The sequence below is a fragment of the Eschrichtius robustus genome, chromosome 5 (assembly GCF_028021215.1).
Source record: "Eschrichtius robustus isolate mEscRob2 chromosome 5, mEscRob2.pri, whole genome shotgun sequence".
In the NCBI taxonomy this organism is placed as follows: domain Eukaryota; kingdom Metazoa; phylum Chordata; class Mammalia; order Artiodactyla; family Eschrichtiidae; genus Eschrichtius; species Eschrichtius robustus.
Window position 1 is genome coordinate 53239784 of NC_090828.1, and position 16815 is coordinate 53256598.

A 16815-nucleotide genomic window follows, 5' to 3' on the forward strand; every position below is an offset into this window, starting at 1 on the left:
CCACAGAATACTGCCAAATAAATACTAAGGATGTCGATGTTTATTCTTCTGGAACAGAGACACAAAAATCAACCAAGAACTCTATTTACGAGTGGAGGGAGACCCCTGAAGGACACATTTTCATTATGTAAGAGTAAAGGCTCAGGACAGCTCTCAGGGATTTCCTACTGGGCTCTACGGCTTACTTTTGTTAAAGAAGAGCGCCAATGCAGCCAAGGTTGCAGGTTTGATACCCACATAAGAGGAAAACCATTCTCTGGTTACAGACCGCACCTTGATTAGCTGCCCTCCAAGTGTATGCCATTGACCAGTAAAGAGCTCAAGAAAAATTGGGAAGCTGTTAATACCACACAAGACGCCAAAGCTCCTTTCAAACTGGTATATGCAGCTGGGGCTTCATTTCTGTTGTATCTATTATTTAATTGGATTTTAAAGCATCTACTGCTTTAAGAACCTCATCATCTTCCTGTACACAACAGTTTTAACCATGCAACACATTAGGGGAATCCAAGACAGAATCTCTCAAATATTCAGTAGATAACAATATGCAGAACAATACCTGTGATTAACCCTGACAATTTCATCTGATTACCTCTACTTTATAGGCACGTTACTTACTTGCAGTTTTCTTACAAACTTTTTGTTTTAACAATTGCTACATTGGTCTCTGCTTTGATATCACTATAACTTCATTTGGTTCTGCTTAAGTTTTTTTCTCACATGATTTAAGTTTTAGGTAAGTATGAACTAATTCTAACTTGGAGAGTTCATTCTAATGAAAACGACTCCTGGAAGATTATATATAGTTTCACAGCGTATGGGATGTAGAGTGAGGGTGTGAAACGCACACACAGTAAACACACAGCATCACATCTGTGTCAAATTTCTCCAAAGAGAGAAGGACAAAACCAAACAGCTAAGGGAGGGTCTACCTGACTACTCTTTTCTTAGTTCTCACGTATTTTCTGTTCTGACTTTTCTTCTTCCAAACAACAATAAGGAGGGTACAAGAAAGGTAAAAATCTTTGTTCCAAGGAGAACTTTGTTAAAGTAAGCTTTAAGGACTGGAGCCAAAGGCCTTTTCCCATGAGCTTCTGGAGCAAAACACAAATGGAAACACAGGTCCGCAGATAACAAGCAGTGCTGGTCCCTGGGGCCGAGCTTCTCAGCCTGCAGCTGAGTTCCGTTCCCCCACTGCTGGGGACTGTTAAAGCCTCTGGCCCAGGATCAAGGAATAGTTACAGGGACAGCACGGCTGTGTTCCAAACGTTATCTAGGCTGTAATCATTACTAACTGAGTTTAAACTACAAACATCACTAAATGAATTTGTACTTGAACAGAAACACTCAATTAATTTTAGCTATAACTGTTATTCTACAGTTGGACAGGACCTTAGAAATTCTCTGATAAGATCCAAATCCCTCAGTTTCCAGGTAAGGGGACGACCAATTAAGGTAAAAAGACTTATCCAAGGACACACAGCTGGTTAGACACAGTATCCTTGGCTATTAAAGGAAATGATCGCATTTTGACACCAATGACATTTTCACTGCCTTCATACTTAAAAAGATGAAGCAAGTGATGCCTGTCATAGTGTGCCCGACTCCCACCTGATCCCCTATCCTTATTTCCTCTTTGAATATCACACCTTCCTCTTTCTCCATGAGCTTCCCCTTCTCTGATTTTACCTCCTTTTTCTAAACCATCCCTGACTCTCCTCCTCGCACTGTATCCCTCTACTTCTCCCCATTCCTGAGCCATAAGATAGTACAGAGTCAGGAATAATGAAGGGGTGCTTGCTTCGGCAGCACATAGCCTAAAACTGGAATGATACAGGGAAGATTAGCATGGCCCCTGCGCAAGGAATAATGAAGGGAATCAAGAATATCTATTGCTTATATCACTTTGTAAGCTTTGTCAAAGGTTTTACATCTTGACAGGACATTTCAATATCCCTACTAAAGTGTCTCCGTCAAAATGTCCAGCTTTGCAGTAAAGATGAGCCATCAAAAAATCCAGGAAGACTAGAGAAGAAATTTCACATTTTTACTTCTGACTGCCCCATTATCCGTCTGCTTGGTACCTCTCCATTCTCTTGGCCACCACTGTCTCTTGTTCTGGAACCACTGCAGGGCCCAGCTCTGAGTGGGCTCCAGCCAACCTCACACACGTGCAATCTGCTGACGGCACTGGGCAGGGTACCCGATGTTCTCTCTCTCTTTACTGGCTTGCCTACTGCTGTGGATGGGGAAGCCCTCAAAGAACCAAGCATGCACAACTCAGAAGTGGGAAATGGAAGTTACTACAAACTTATTTATCTGCCTCCCTCCCCAATCCACAGGGAAGGTCCTGAGATACAGTTGATATGGCTCTTTGGGGCTAGGTCTCCTGGATCAGGTGTCTGGCCAGCCTGTTTAGATATCCTCTTATCCATTCTCTCTTCTCCCTGTTTCACCACGCTTGTATCTCTCACTTCTTTCCTCTGGATTTGCACTCTCTAAGGCACTGAAGCCTGCTTTCTAGGTAACCCAGGCTAAGGGAATGTACTTTGGTATACAAACTTAACATTCCAATCAAAACTCAAAATGACATTGGCCAATATCTTACAATATAAGATTTAGCATTTACCAATTATGTGACTACATCTAATGTATTCAAAAAATTTTAAGACCAACACAATCAAGTATTGGGGTGTTAATGACTTCCCCAGACTCAGTCTTAAAAGGGATTCTACTTTATATTTAAACTTTACTTGCTTTTGTATAAGGAGGGTGTATGTGAATTAGAGTAGGGAAAGAAAGAAAAAGTAACATTAAAAATGCATTATAAATGTAGATTCCCTATGTTTTCCATGTAACTCAAAGAGTTGAGTTCATTTGTGATAAAAGCAAGACATTGATAGGTGTTAAATTAAAAAACAAATGGGTGTTTGACCAAATAGCTTTGGGAAATTCTGAGTTAAACAAAGTTAATCAATTTTTTTTCCTTACTGTACAACTTCTCACAGCCTTTGATATGTAAAACTGTAAGATTAACTGATTGGTCTGTGTTAATTTATCAATTATTACATGCTGGATAAATTACATGGGGATCTGATGGTGGACAAAAATAAAAACAATGTTTGCCCTCATGTAGTTTTCAGCCCACTGAAGGGAGACCAACATCTATAGAAATGATTATGAAAACAAATGTAAACTTGCAAACAAGAGAAATGCATGAGAGTTTGTAATAAAATTCCAATGAGAATTGTGAATATCTAAGGAGGGTAAAGTATATACTGTTTACAAACATAATTTGATAACTGCTCATTTTTCAGGGAAAGTTTTTTTTGGGCAGGGAGGATGAAATGCTGTATTAAGTGTATAGCTGAGGTTGAGAAACAGTATTGAGACATCGTTGAGAAACAACGTTCAAAGAATTGTCTTTGAGGAAGATTTTTAACCTCTGTCTTCTCATCCAAAATTGAGAAGTTTTAACTCACTGACATTCAGTGACTTTTCTAGTTAAATATTGTATGATTAAATAACTCTAACTAAAATATTTAGAAATTTGAGAATATTGTTTGTGATTTCTCCAGGACCCACTGCTGTCCCTTCTCTTTGCTGCTCACCTAATTGGTAATTACTCCCTTCATTTGAGTGATAATATGGTAAATGGAAACCATAAAATCTACATTAGGAAATTTTGCTACTTATTGCCAGGAAGTAGATTAAAGCTATTGTACTCTTCAGCCTAAAGATATGGCAAAATGTGACAAAAGCCACCCTCTTTACTCAAAGAATAAGGTTTAATGTCAATAAAACATTTGGGATGGAGAATTAGTCCACATTTTCTTTGGTGAGCACTATAGACAATAATTGTGTTGAATTTTATATATAAAAACTTCTATAATCTACTAGGAGTTCAAATAACCTCAAAATATTGAAATGATTTTTTAAAAAATCAATGAAAATTAACACAGATTTCTGTTTTAAATGCCATTTTCCAGTTAATCTCTATAAAAAACAGATGTCTGTTTCCCATTTGTCTCCTCCTTAAAATAGCTTTACTGTGTGCCATGTATGTCTTATCCTTCTCGGGTAATATGGATTTAATAAGACATATGTCCTTATGTGTAGTACTTGGAAAGCCCTTTTCATAATTTGCTGTTTCAGGTCACACACATCTGGTGCTATTTTGACCTGGCAATTACATATAGTTCCTTCCTTAATTTCTTGGGAAAAAATAATAACATGACAAATTGGGAGTATGTTCAAATTAGCTTTTAAGTTTCTCCCAGTTGGGTGGACTGAGCAAGAACTTCTATAAGCATTTCCTTCTTAGAGCTACATAAAACTTTCTCACCCATTTTTCATTGTCAAGAAATGTCTTTTTAAATATCCAAAAGTCAAGTTTAACGGTAGCATTCTAACATTAGTTCAATAAGCCACTCTACAAGTTGAGGCAAATATATTTCTCCCTGAATATTATGTGTCAGAAGGTCTATCATTTAGCCCTGGCTCTACCACATACAAACTTTGGAACTTTTGTCAATTCATCCCACTGCTATTAGTTTCCTTGTGTATTTTTATGTGGAAATTAAATTATGTGGTCTTCACACATCACAAGGTTACTTTAAGAAACAAATGAAACATATGTGGAAGTGTTCTTTTATGTGGAAGTGTTTTGAAATATAAAAATAATTTTACAAATAAGAGATACTATTTGTTGATCTCTAAAGATTCACCTTATGAAACTAAACGTCTATAAATCAACAGGACCTTATTAGATACTATGGAAGATATGAAACATGTATAATGCAGTGTTTTTCAGTTATAAAAGGTGACCTTAAAACACTTCAACCAACTGAGAATATACTACTACAAATTAAATACTATATACTATAAGCAAGAAGTAAAATAGCTGCTTAAAGAAGAAAATAATCAGTGTAAACTGGAATAATGACATACTAAATAGTAACTGAGTAATCAGAAAGGATTTGAATAAGTGCAAAGCAAAAGAGCAAGACAGAGAAAAACCTTCAGAGGGGCAAGAGTAGGCACAAAAAAGTGAAATGTCAGAATGAATGAACCACTTCTCAGGTGACATGGTCAGATCCTTTAAAAAGAAAAAAAAGATCTCATTCTGGTCTTTTGTACAAATTTGAATCTCTTCTACCCAAAAGGAATATATGCAGAAATTCAGGACCAACAAATCATTAAGAACACTTTGTTCTCATACACCTAACACCTCCTGTCTCTCATTATTCTTCTTCCACCAAAACAGTGTGGACCATTTTTGGCAGCCTGTCAACATGCAACCTGTCACCACACTAATTAATGTGTCTACAGCTAGAAAAGCAATGATAAAAAACGACAACCTGATGTTTCAAATTTAATGTCTGACAGCCACTTTCCCAAATACAACCTGTGGAATTTATAAATCAAGAGGAAAATCTGTTCATGTTTTCAAATCAAGGACAATATGGTGACTCTTTGCTTTGCCTGACGCATATAGCACTGTATCATTGGCTAGGGCAGCTCTGGTATTAAGAGTAAGGGAAGCAAGGTCTCAGGGATAAGAGAAACATGAAGTGTATGTTTCGTCATGGTGATGTCTGGGATTATCATACAACTGGGGGCAATCATAAAATCACATTTTGTCCGTAAATTTTGTCACGGTTATCTCAGAAACCTAGAAAGAATATACATGTGGCATGTTGGAATCCCTTTATAATGTGCTCTTGGGCACGCTTTTCCCCAGTGGAGGAAAGCTCACATGTGCTGCTCCTCCGCACCCAAGGGAGCTCAATGATTCCTAGGAGGTAGTCTCATCACTGCAGGACAAATCACAGAGTAGTTTTGTGATGCTACTGAATCACTTTTGTGCTGCCTCTGTTGCCCTACTGGTTTCAAGCGACAACTAAATTACTTATGAAGCAAAAACTTTATCTTGAACCAATTTCACCTTTATAATCCCTCCAACCCAGCACCCCTTGATATGTTTATTTAACAAAATTTATATAGTACCCTTGATGTTAGAGGTGCTTTCTGGGGACTGATGATCCAAAGACATATCATGCCTGGTCCTGAAAATTATTTATCAAGGTCACTGTGCACTTGCAATATTATTTTATTTACCACTATGTCAAGGCATCTTGTTTTGTTTGCCACCTCCTTACCTTCTAAAAGCACTAAATTTTGTTTAGAGACTCCCTTTCACTGATAGTACAGTCAGAAAGAGCTACCAAAGTCCCTCACCATGGACCTCATGCCATTTCAAGGTTTGGCATGGAATGGTGGGGATAGGTGTGGAGATGGAAGGATGCAGGACCTAGTAGCTGCTACCTACCATGCTGCCTAACTGAAGGGAAATGAGTGAAGACTGGTGTTATGCCTTCCAGGGACCCATAACAACTAAACATGACTAATGGATTAGCCATCGGCACCAGCTTCCTCATCAGCTGCAAACAGTATTTTACTCAGTGAATGAGTAGAATAGTTCCTCACCACAAAGAGATTCTGCCTCTGAATGCAGTGGAGATTTTGCCTTTGAAGCCATGATAGTACAATATTGAATCTTCACTAAATGCAATTTACCTTATAATAAGTAACAGCCCCATGGAAGAGCACTGCTGTAAGAAGGGAATTATTATTCCAGCTTTATAAGGTATTTGTCTGAGCTGTAAAAAAATGGTTGAATCTTAGTCAAGCTATGAGCACGATAGCAATTTCACTCTTTCATGCCTTTGCACGTGATGTTTTCTTTGCCTCAAAATACCACTTCTCTCTGGTTGGAGAACCCAGCTTAAATGTAACCTTCTGGGTGAAGTTTCTTCTGACCCCTCTAAGGTAGAGAATACTCTTCCCTCTTCTGTTCTTTCATGACGTATCTTCACTGAACAGACTTATATTAGAACACTGATTATTTGTTTTAATGGTCATCTCAACTCAGCGCTAAACTCCTTGAAAACAAAGACATGTTTATATTTGTTTCCTCCGTGCCAGGCTAATAGCAGAGACTCAGTACTTGTTTGTGAAATAAGCATTGTCATGGTCACATGAAGTAAGTGGCAAACATTAAATGGACAAGGGACAAGAGCCCATAACCATCTGTCCATGTCCCTCTTGACTGCCCCAGCTGTGAAAAGGTGGGGGTAACCACCACTATTTATATTATTCATGTTGATAATATCAATTCTGGAGAAAATGGATGTCAAGGGCAGCCTTAAAATGAAAAGGTATCCATTCATTCAGAGAGGCATTCAGTAGACATTTACCAATTAATCACTATGTGCTATGAAAGGCAAGATAAATGGCACGGTCCCTACTCTCAAGAAGACAAGAAAATAAATCTTCACAATACAGGGTATTAAGTGTTGAGCACTGCGATAAGAAAGGCACCTACTCTACACTAGGTGAGTCAGGGAGGGATTCTCCGGAGGGTTATGACCAATGCCCTTGAAAGACCAAGGGGACTTAAGTGTGACGAAAGTATAGAAAGCATTCTGAGTAAATGGAAAAGCCATGTGAATGTTCAGTGTTGGGAAAGAGGCTAGCATGTTTGGGGACTAGAAGTAGTGTGGCCTGGGAGATAAAGAAAGAAGAGGGAAAAGGGGACTTCTACCTGGTTACAAGCTAGTGAGGGGAAGGTATGAATGCATGTCAATGAGTATCAGGTCTTTAAAGGTTCAGTTTCATGATTTCTAACAGCATACTCCAGCCAAGTTCCAATAGGGCAGTGTTGCCCAAATCACTCAGTCTGGGATAGCCAGTCAAATTTGTCATACTTGGGGAAATTTTTTTGAAGGTTTAGGACAATTATACTAATCCTATTTATTATAATTTTAAAAAGTTGATTACCTCAAAAATCCACAGGACAGATATACCAAATTTTTTTTGACATAGATGTTTAAAAATAATATTTAAAAATTTTCTTTTAAGTCTAGAATAAAGGTAAATAATCAACTGATTCTAACACATCAGCATGGCTAGTTTGGTAAAATGGACTCTATACAGCAATTTTTGAACACTTTATATTGACCAGATGTGGATGAGTGACTTAGAACAAAATTAAAATGTCCGTAAGAATCTTCAATAGTAATTTCCTGGGCTGATCTTAGTTCAACTTCAACTTTCTATAAGAAATGCGACATTTCTGCTAACTCTAATTCCAATCTTTGTCTCTGAATCCCCAAATCAGCTTTACCTCCCTCTAGCATACAGCTGTCATTTTACTAAATCGATGGGCAGGAGACCTACTCCCCTCTCGGAGAAAATCAGGGGACACAGAAACAGTCTTATTTCCAAAACAATACCTAAAGAGCAGAATGTAGAACTTCCAAGGGACATTATAATTGTTTAAAAGGCAGAAAAGCCTCATATATCAGTTCCAGTGGTAGAACAATCAACTACATTGTACATACACAGTCAGATTCATTCATAATCTGTGCTAGTATTTCCAAAAGTCTCAAAACCATGTTTGAAAATTTTTAATGGATCATAAAATAAAGCAAATTGTGTACATTCATTTAAATCAAGCGAATCTGAACATTTGAGGCATGATCCTAGTGCAAAACTCAGTGCTTGGCCTCAAGTAGTACACGGAGATGACCCAAGTACAGGTCCCATTCCCAAGAACTTTCAGTGTATAAGAGCTGATAGAGCTCTCCCTCTCTGAATATCCCTTCATTTTAAATGTAAAATGCTTATTCATTGAATAGGTACTCCAAAACCCCATGTCAAGTTTTCAAGTTTGTAAATATTTTAAGGCTTCTGGAAAGACAACAAGTAAGAGTGGTGAACTAGGATTGAGATACGCTGACCACTTGCTTCTGAAGTTCATTAGAATGTCTTTCAGGAATTTTCTTGGCAGGCAAAAAAAAAAAAAAAAAGCCAACACGTCTATCAGTACATTAAGACTATTGGGAGAAAATGCAGGAGAGGGAGAAGAAAGTACAAATAAAAGAATACATTTCTCAATTTAAAGATTTCTGACTGAAAGTCCTAGATTGATAAACATATAAAAATATCTTGCAGGGAAAAATGTTGTACATGTCTAGATCTCAAGATATTTCCGAAATATTAATTCTCTCCACACATTTGAGACCAGCAGGCATCATTTCTGCTACTGGTGAAGAAAAGAGCCAAGTTGCCTAGGGCTCTGCAGCTTGTTGCGGTGTGAACCAGAACTAAAATAGGATTCTTGGCTCTCTGGATTTCTGATATCCAATTCAGCAGACTTCAACTTCCCACTAGACACTCTTGCAAGTTAAGCAGTTCTCATGTCAGCTTGTAACCAGCTGCTTAAATATCCTGTCAACTCTTCAAGTGTTATAAGTGTTAAGTGCCTAGGAACCTAGTATGTCCTGAGGACTAGTACCTACCTACCTTGCTATATTGTTTGAATTCAGGTAGTAGTAAGAGTTCAAGAAGCCATCACTTCTATAAGTACTGCATATTAAAGTTCTAATGCTAATATCTTATGGAAAGAAAACGTAACTGGATAAAGGCTGAGAAGCCTTAAGTATTTCCTTAAATAGGAAACCAAATTTCTAATGTTGATACAGTGAGTTATTATTTACAAATATCAATACAGTTTATTTTTAAAAAGTGAAAGAAAAAAACAAATAATTGGAGGGGAGTAGGCATGTATGCATATGCGTGCTTAGGTTGAAGCAGAATTTTTCTACATATGTCACATAACCAGTTTATTTTCTATGAAACTGACTGGCTGTTTGATGTTGAATACATACAATATATAAAAGTGCCTCATATTTAGATTTTTTTGGTATTAAGTAAAAAAATCGCTTAGAAACATGTTTCTTATTGGCATAACTGAAAAATCTGGAAGTTAACAGAAGATGGAAAATTGAACACAAGGAAAGTAATGTAAGGAATGTAGAGGGATGGGAGGAAGAAAGTGACATAATGAGAAAGATGAGGTTAATGTGTGTTATTTTAAAAGTACCATTCATTTCACAACCACTTATTGAGAAATTACTATTCCTAGGCACTTAACAAAATATCATAGAGCTGAAATTCCAGTGGAGAAAGAAAATAGACATCAGATGTATAGTGTGTCAGGAGGGGATGAAAGTTAGCTATACTAACATTTTAAATAGAATTAGTTTAAAATTTTAAATAATAGATTAAAATCAAAAAGTTTTTTGGACAACTTAAAATAGAAATTGTTCATGCATAGCCACATATCTATACAGTATATACAGTTCATAATAGAAAGGATTTCCATTAGGTGTTCTTTTTAGTGTCATGTCTTTACATCCTAAGAAACAACCTAAAACAATGCTTCTTTTATAATGAACTGCTACCAAGATAACCCACTGATTTATAGGGAGACCTCTCTCTATATAATCTTTGAAGTAATAATGTGGCCTTCCTTCTCACCTCCAAACCCCAATTTTCAAAGCCTTGTGCTTTGGGTCTTAACTGCAGTGTTAAGCAGGGTCTACTTGGATAAGCTCAGACGCCAGAATTAGTTTGATAGCTTTATATTCACTCCATAGAGCCCTGGAGCTCTGTGACAATTGATTAAAGAGTGAACAGGTAAAGGTAATGAAATGACACCACAAAGGGGACCTCACCAGGGGAAGATGACATACAACTCAGTGGACCATTAAATTACCTCTCTTGATTTGTTCCAACAAGATACATACAGTCTTAGTCTGCATGTTTTGTATTACTACCATGTATCTGAAGCTCATTCATGGTTATTGTATTTATTTCTTTTTAAAATCTCCAACTTCGCTTCAAACTCTCTTCAAGCAAAATAATGTGCATAGTGGAGTCTTTTGCATGATCACATCCTTTCGTACTTTAAACCAAAACTTCTTCCAAATTTACATAGATAGCATTTTGAATCCCCAATATCTGAATTGGCAGAACTGTTGCACATTCATTCGTTTATATAATCATTCATTCAGTCATATAACAATATATATTGAGCCTTTATAACAATATTAAGGTACTGTGCTAATATATATAGATATAGAAATAAAAGACCCATTCTCTCTAAATCTTGAAGAAAGATAGATAAGGTTGAAGACATAATTAAGTGCTCTTATAGAAATATGCACAGAGTGAAGAGAGGTTGGCACCTAATTCACCCTTGGTGTAGGTTACTGGACAAGAGTTCCTAGAGGAGATGACACTTGTCTTGAGTCTTGAAGATTAAGTCATATGGAAACAGTAGGAAGAGCGGGGGGAGGAAAAAACATCTTAAGAAGCCTTCCTGGTTCCCAAAGGAATTAAAGATGTTTGGCAGGAATCTAGGCCTTGGACCCCAGGTCAATCTTATGGTTATTCCTGAGTGATAAATTCTGCCTTTCTGTTTCTATGTCTAGAATCATCTGTTAATGGGTATATTTATGTGGGCTCAGAAGTGGCAATTGGGGTACAGTCAGTTGTAGGGAGCAAGAATGAGTTTTCCAGAAGAGAGCTGGGTTATGGGCTTCCACTCAGGGAGCCAGGTCAGTAACTGTCATTAACAATTGCTTTCTGTTAACAAAAAGCCTTTTGATATATACTCATTGTGCTGCTTGATGTGGGAGGCCTCATGGGTTACAAGGCCTTCTAACTAGCACTCCTCTGTGAGCTAAGATAAGGCAAAAAGCTGGATTTGTCAGAATAGCTCCTGGTTCTTCAAAGCCATCTGAGGCCCCAGAGTGCACTATTACCTCCACGTAGTGTGAGAAACCCATGATCTGCCTTTCTAGGGGAATGAAGGACATCCTCCCACATTTATTCCTTCCATGCTGGAAGTCTAGGGTGTTGGCATGAGTGCAAGGTGGGATGGATACCCCTCTGCTGGGGAGCCAGGTGATTTGGGGTGGAGGCTATGTCTCCAAGTTCCAGTATCTGTAGACAAAGTGGATTACCCTGGTATAAGCCCAACTTTCAGGGGGGCATTGGGTGGTCCAGGGCAATATTCTCCAGTGAAAAAAGTCCCTGTGCAATCCACTGAACTTCTCAGCACCTTTGCAGGCCATTACTGGAGCACTTCTGAATTTCTTGTGTGCAACATGCATCATGCAGAGCCAAAGGTGCTGCCTCAGGCCTGCTGCTCACTCAACTCCTGCTGCCACTGCTGCACTGTCTCCCTGCACCATATTGTAAGTGGTCACTTGCAGAGTTTCTCTGGTAATACAAGAAAGTGTGCCGCTAGCTAATCCCCCTTCCTCCAGGGTGGTGTGGGGAGGGAAAAAGGAGGGTGTGGATTTCTTTTTTAACTTCTCACACAGTATATATAGACAGTTCTATTCAAAGAGAAGGGAAAAGCAATGGTTCTCGCTGCTGCTATCTTTAACTGTGCTGTCTCCCTTCTACTTTCCATCAAGAAAGAAGGGGAGGTTTTCCACTTCTTCTTATATGGCTGGACCTTTGCTTAGACAAAACTTAATGACCGAGTCCTCCAGGTTCAGCACTTGTTATGTAGAAGGAAGAGCCTTGAAATTGAGAAATGTCTTTTCTAATTCCATAAAGCTTGGCTTTTTTCAAGACTACTGTCTTGCTACACTTGACAGTAAATTCTTCGTTCTGTAGGTACTCGGTGGTGCCCTCCCTGGGGAAATACACATCACGGCCCAGCATGAGAGGTAGAAGGCAACAAGAGAACATGATACACAGGAGAAATAAAAATATATTCATTTAATATTTGCAAAAGATCAGCCCTATATCATTGAGAAGGAATGAGGCCCAAAGATTCAAATGTATGATAAATCAACAGGAAAATGAGAAGAAACCTAGATATGTGGGTTTATAGGTATAGAGCCGCTACATCACCAGGCTTAATAGGTCAGGTGGTTTTCGATGGGGTCTTGAGCAAGTATATTTCAGGAATGTAGAGAAGAGCCAAGTATCACAAAGCTTTGGGAATTAATTATCTATAGGTAAGGAAGGGGTTCTCTGCAAGGTGTGTGTAATTAATTACCTGTTTTTGCAGGTGTGGAAGTCAGGCATCATCCTGGCAGGATGTTTATGAGAAGGTGTGTAAGTTCAGTTGGGCGCAGAGAAAACACTATTATAACCTCAAAAAGAGAAGCAGCTCACTACATAATGTGCTTTCTGACAGAAAAAGGTGAGCCTTCTTAGGTATTAATAAAGGAGTTATCTAAAATAAATGAAGGAAACAACTGTATGTATTAGGCCACACTAAATAACTGGAATAATTTCTACTACTCCATAATTTGGATTTTCTTTCAAATGCTTAATGGTTTATTCCTATATCTCAAACCATCTGGGAATATGTGAGTTCGATTAGAAATCAAAGAGTCAAATGCACACTGTTTTTAGTCAGATGCATGTTGGAACATTTGGAGGTCATGGGAAAAACGAGTATAATGAAGAAAAGGGAATGTTGCCATTCTAAAAACTAATGATTTGTTGCCATAAGTATACGGACTTCTGAAATCAAAGGTACTGAATTAATTATAATACCTCATGGCTTGAAGAGCTCAGAACATTCATTGATAGTTCATGATGATCTTACTTCATGTTATAAGATTATAATTAAAGAAAAATAAGTATTTTGAACTAAGAAAACTATGATTGGTCTGATTTTTGCTCCTACCCTCAGTATGGAAGAGATGTAGGCAAGGTAAAATGAACACAGAGAATTTCTCACAAATACTACTACTACTGATACTACTATAAAATTGTTACACATATGCTTTTTTTTGTAGCAAACCTGAAAGGGTCTTGTCTCTACCTTCAAATTTCTTCAAACTGAGAGGAAGTTTACCTTTTGGTCCTCACTCTTCTATTATACATGAGATTTTAATTATCATTATTATTATTATTATTATTGAGGAGAAAGAATCACCTCTTACTCCTTTGCTCCTACTTCTAACCAAGATATTATTGCCTTATCCTTAAATCATCTTCCTCTGGACTTAGCCTGAGGAACTCCCTGGATGTCTGACTCCTGCTGGCCACAGTCTGCCCTGCAGGTAACTGATTCAAGACCAAACAGCTGTTTCTGTACAGGGAAGGGAAATGGGAAGACAGCAGGGACCACTATGGACTGAAAGTCTACATGTTGAAATCCTAATGCCCAATGTGATGGTATTTGGAGTTGGGGCCTTTGGGAGGTGATTTGGTCATGAGAGTGGAGCCCTTATGAATGGGATTAGTGCCCTTATTAAAGAGCTCCTAGAAAACTGTTCCTGATACAGTGAGAAGTCAGTAATCTATGAACCAGAAAGCAGGTCCTCACCAGACACCAAATCTGCCAGCGCCTTGATCTGGGACTTCCCAGCCTCTAGAACTGTGAGAGGGATCAAATAAAGGCATCAATATTCCAACACATTATTCTGCCGTGCTATGGTATATACAGCGTTTATAGGCACAATGTGGGGAGAAAGGCCTTTGAAAAAAGATACCACGTAGAGATTGAAGGAAAGGGAGAGAGTAAAATGGTAGCATAGAGAATGAGAACTGCAAGTTGTCAAATGTTCCTCTCTCCTTTCCCTTTTTGCTGTGCCCTGCCCATTGTACCTGTAGTGGTTTGTGTAATTGGGGCTGACATCACTCGTCCTTTATAGCATTGCACTCTCCGGCATGCGTGCATTAAACAGAACATCAGATTAGGTCTATGTACATTGCCAAAAAAATGAGAAAAGAAACAGCTTAGAAAACATAGTGATACATGTTATTTTTTTCTCTCTTTTTCTTTTCAGTCAATAGATTTATTTGGGTCTGCCCATACTTTGGCAAGAAAGCTTATTTTTGTGCCACATGAGTCAGTTAAGATGAGAATAGCAATTTGTTTAAGCAGACATGGGAATGCATTGCTTTGGAAGCAAGGTGCCTATTTATGTACTAGAGGACACCATTACAACAAGACGACATGAACATTTATAGACAGAAGGTATATATCTGGACTGATGAATTGAGACGGAAACTCTTTCAGGTGTCTGTTCCAAATCCTACGTGAAAGAGATATAGAGATAGAGATGGAGATAGTGATAGAGAGAGGCAGAGGGAGGGAGAGAATAAATATAAAGAAGGACCTAACAGTCCTGTTGTGGAGAGTGTGTGATGAGAATGAAGGATGGGACCAACGTTAGCATCAGCACCAGTAGTGCTGATGGCTTAGGCTCAGAGCATGAGCCTAAGCTCCAGCATTAGTCAAGGAGCAGCTGAGTTCTCTGCCAGCAGTGGGAGTCAACAGTGTAACGTGGGATATAAGGTCCAGAAAGGCTGTGGGCCAAGCAGAAGGAGACAGAGACCTGAGACCTTCAAAAGACACAGAGAGATACTGACAATCTCAAAACTTACTGAGAAAGATCATAGATCTGAATAGAAAAATCTCATAAAGGCTCCATGTTAAAGAGGCAACCCACCTCATCGTAAAGCTTAAAAAGAGGTGATGGGGTAGAGATACCTGGAATTTATAAGAAAAACAATTCTTAAAGAACAAAACAAACAAAAAACTCCTTTACCACTGGAAGGCAGAGAAACAGGTTTTATTTTTGATGTCTTTAATCTTCTTTCTCTCTGTCCCTGTGCATATTTTTCTCCGTCAGCATCTGGCCTCACATAAAACAGCTGTTCACATGAGATGTCTGGATTGTAAATCTTTTTTTACTGAGGACCCTGCAGCTTGCTGCTCAGAACTAGGTAGCAAGGTTAAGTAATCTGATAGTAGGAAGGATCACCATAAACAAACAAATAAAGTAACACCTTGGTGAGGTGGTTACAGTGTTGCTCTAAGTACCCCCAAGATGCCCTTCTGTGGGCTTTCTGGTTTTCTGACTAGTTCCCAAGTATCTTCCCCCAGTTTGGTTTAATACTAGGAAGTAAATGGGAAGACCACCTTTCGGAGTTGGCCTGTCTTAATCTTCAGAGTCTCATACATTCAGAGTGTCCCTGTTTTATTTTCCAGGGAGAGTCACAGTTACAATTTAACACTTCAGCCTGACCATGATGGATATGGCCAGCCAGCCAGTGCTCTGAAGATGTTAAGGATATAAAATCCAAGCAGCAGATGTAGCCCTGAAATGCTACTCAAAATCCTCTTTCTGGTCATCTTCACATTTCCTGCTTCTAGCCCGTGTTTCCTGACCCCTTCTCTCTTTTCGGAGTTTTACCCTAGATTTTAATTTTTTTCCCCTGTAATCTCAGTTTGAGACATATGATCATATTACCATTTTCTTGGGCTTTCTGCTCAAATCTTGGTACTACACACTCTTGATTTTGGAATTCCATCAACTCTGGATTAAAGACACAGCATTAGCATCAGCACCAGTAGTCAGAGGAAGAACTGGTCAAGCCAGGCAGAACCTTCAGTTTTGCCAGGGATGACGGCTTGAGAAGGATATTAATCTAAGTAGTACCAATTTCAAATCTGCACCCACGTGTGCCTCAGCCATGGAAGCACGCGATCAGCTTCCAGAGGCACCCCTTTCCCCTTCGCGAGTAGAGCCAGGGTACAGAATGTCACCACCCTTTGCCTGACTTCATCAAACAAGCCTTCTGAAAGGTCTCCCATCCTCTAGCTTTCTCCTGGCTTCAGTCCATCTTCTCCAGGATGACCCAGCCGTGTGGCTGACAGGGTCTTGGTGCTCTGGCCAGGTGTCAGGCCTGAGCCTGTGAGGCGGGAGAGCCGCGTTCAGGACACTGGACCATCAGAGACCTCCTGGGCCCTTGGAATATCAGTCGGTGAGAGCTCTCCCAGAGACCTCCATCTCAATGCTAAGACACAGCTCCACTCAACGACCAGCAAGCTACAGTGCTGGACACCCCATGCCAAACAACTAGCAAGACAGGAACACAACCCCACCCATGAGCAGAGAGGCCGCCTAAAATCATAATAAA

General features: G+C 38.9%; 1 non-coding gene across 1 annotated transcript; it reads left to right on the top strand.

Moving 5' to 3' along the window:
* Positions 1-1793: 1793 nt before the first annotated feature.
* LOC137765595 (U6 spliceosomal RNA) lies at positions 1794-1901 on the top strand. Its single transcript, XR_011074238.1, has one exon. It is a non-coding gene; the product is annotated as a U6 spliceosomal RNA (small nuclear RNA).
* The last annotated feature ends 14914 nt before the right edge of the window (positions 1902-16815 follow it).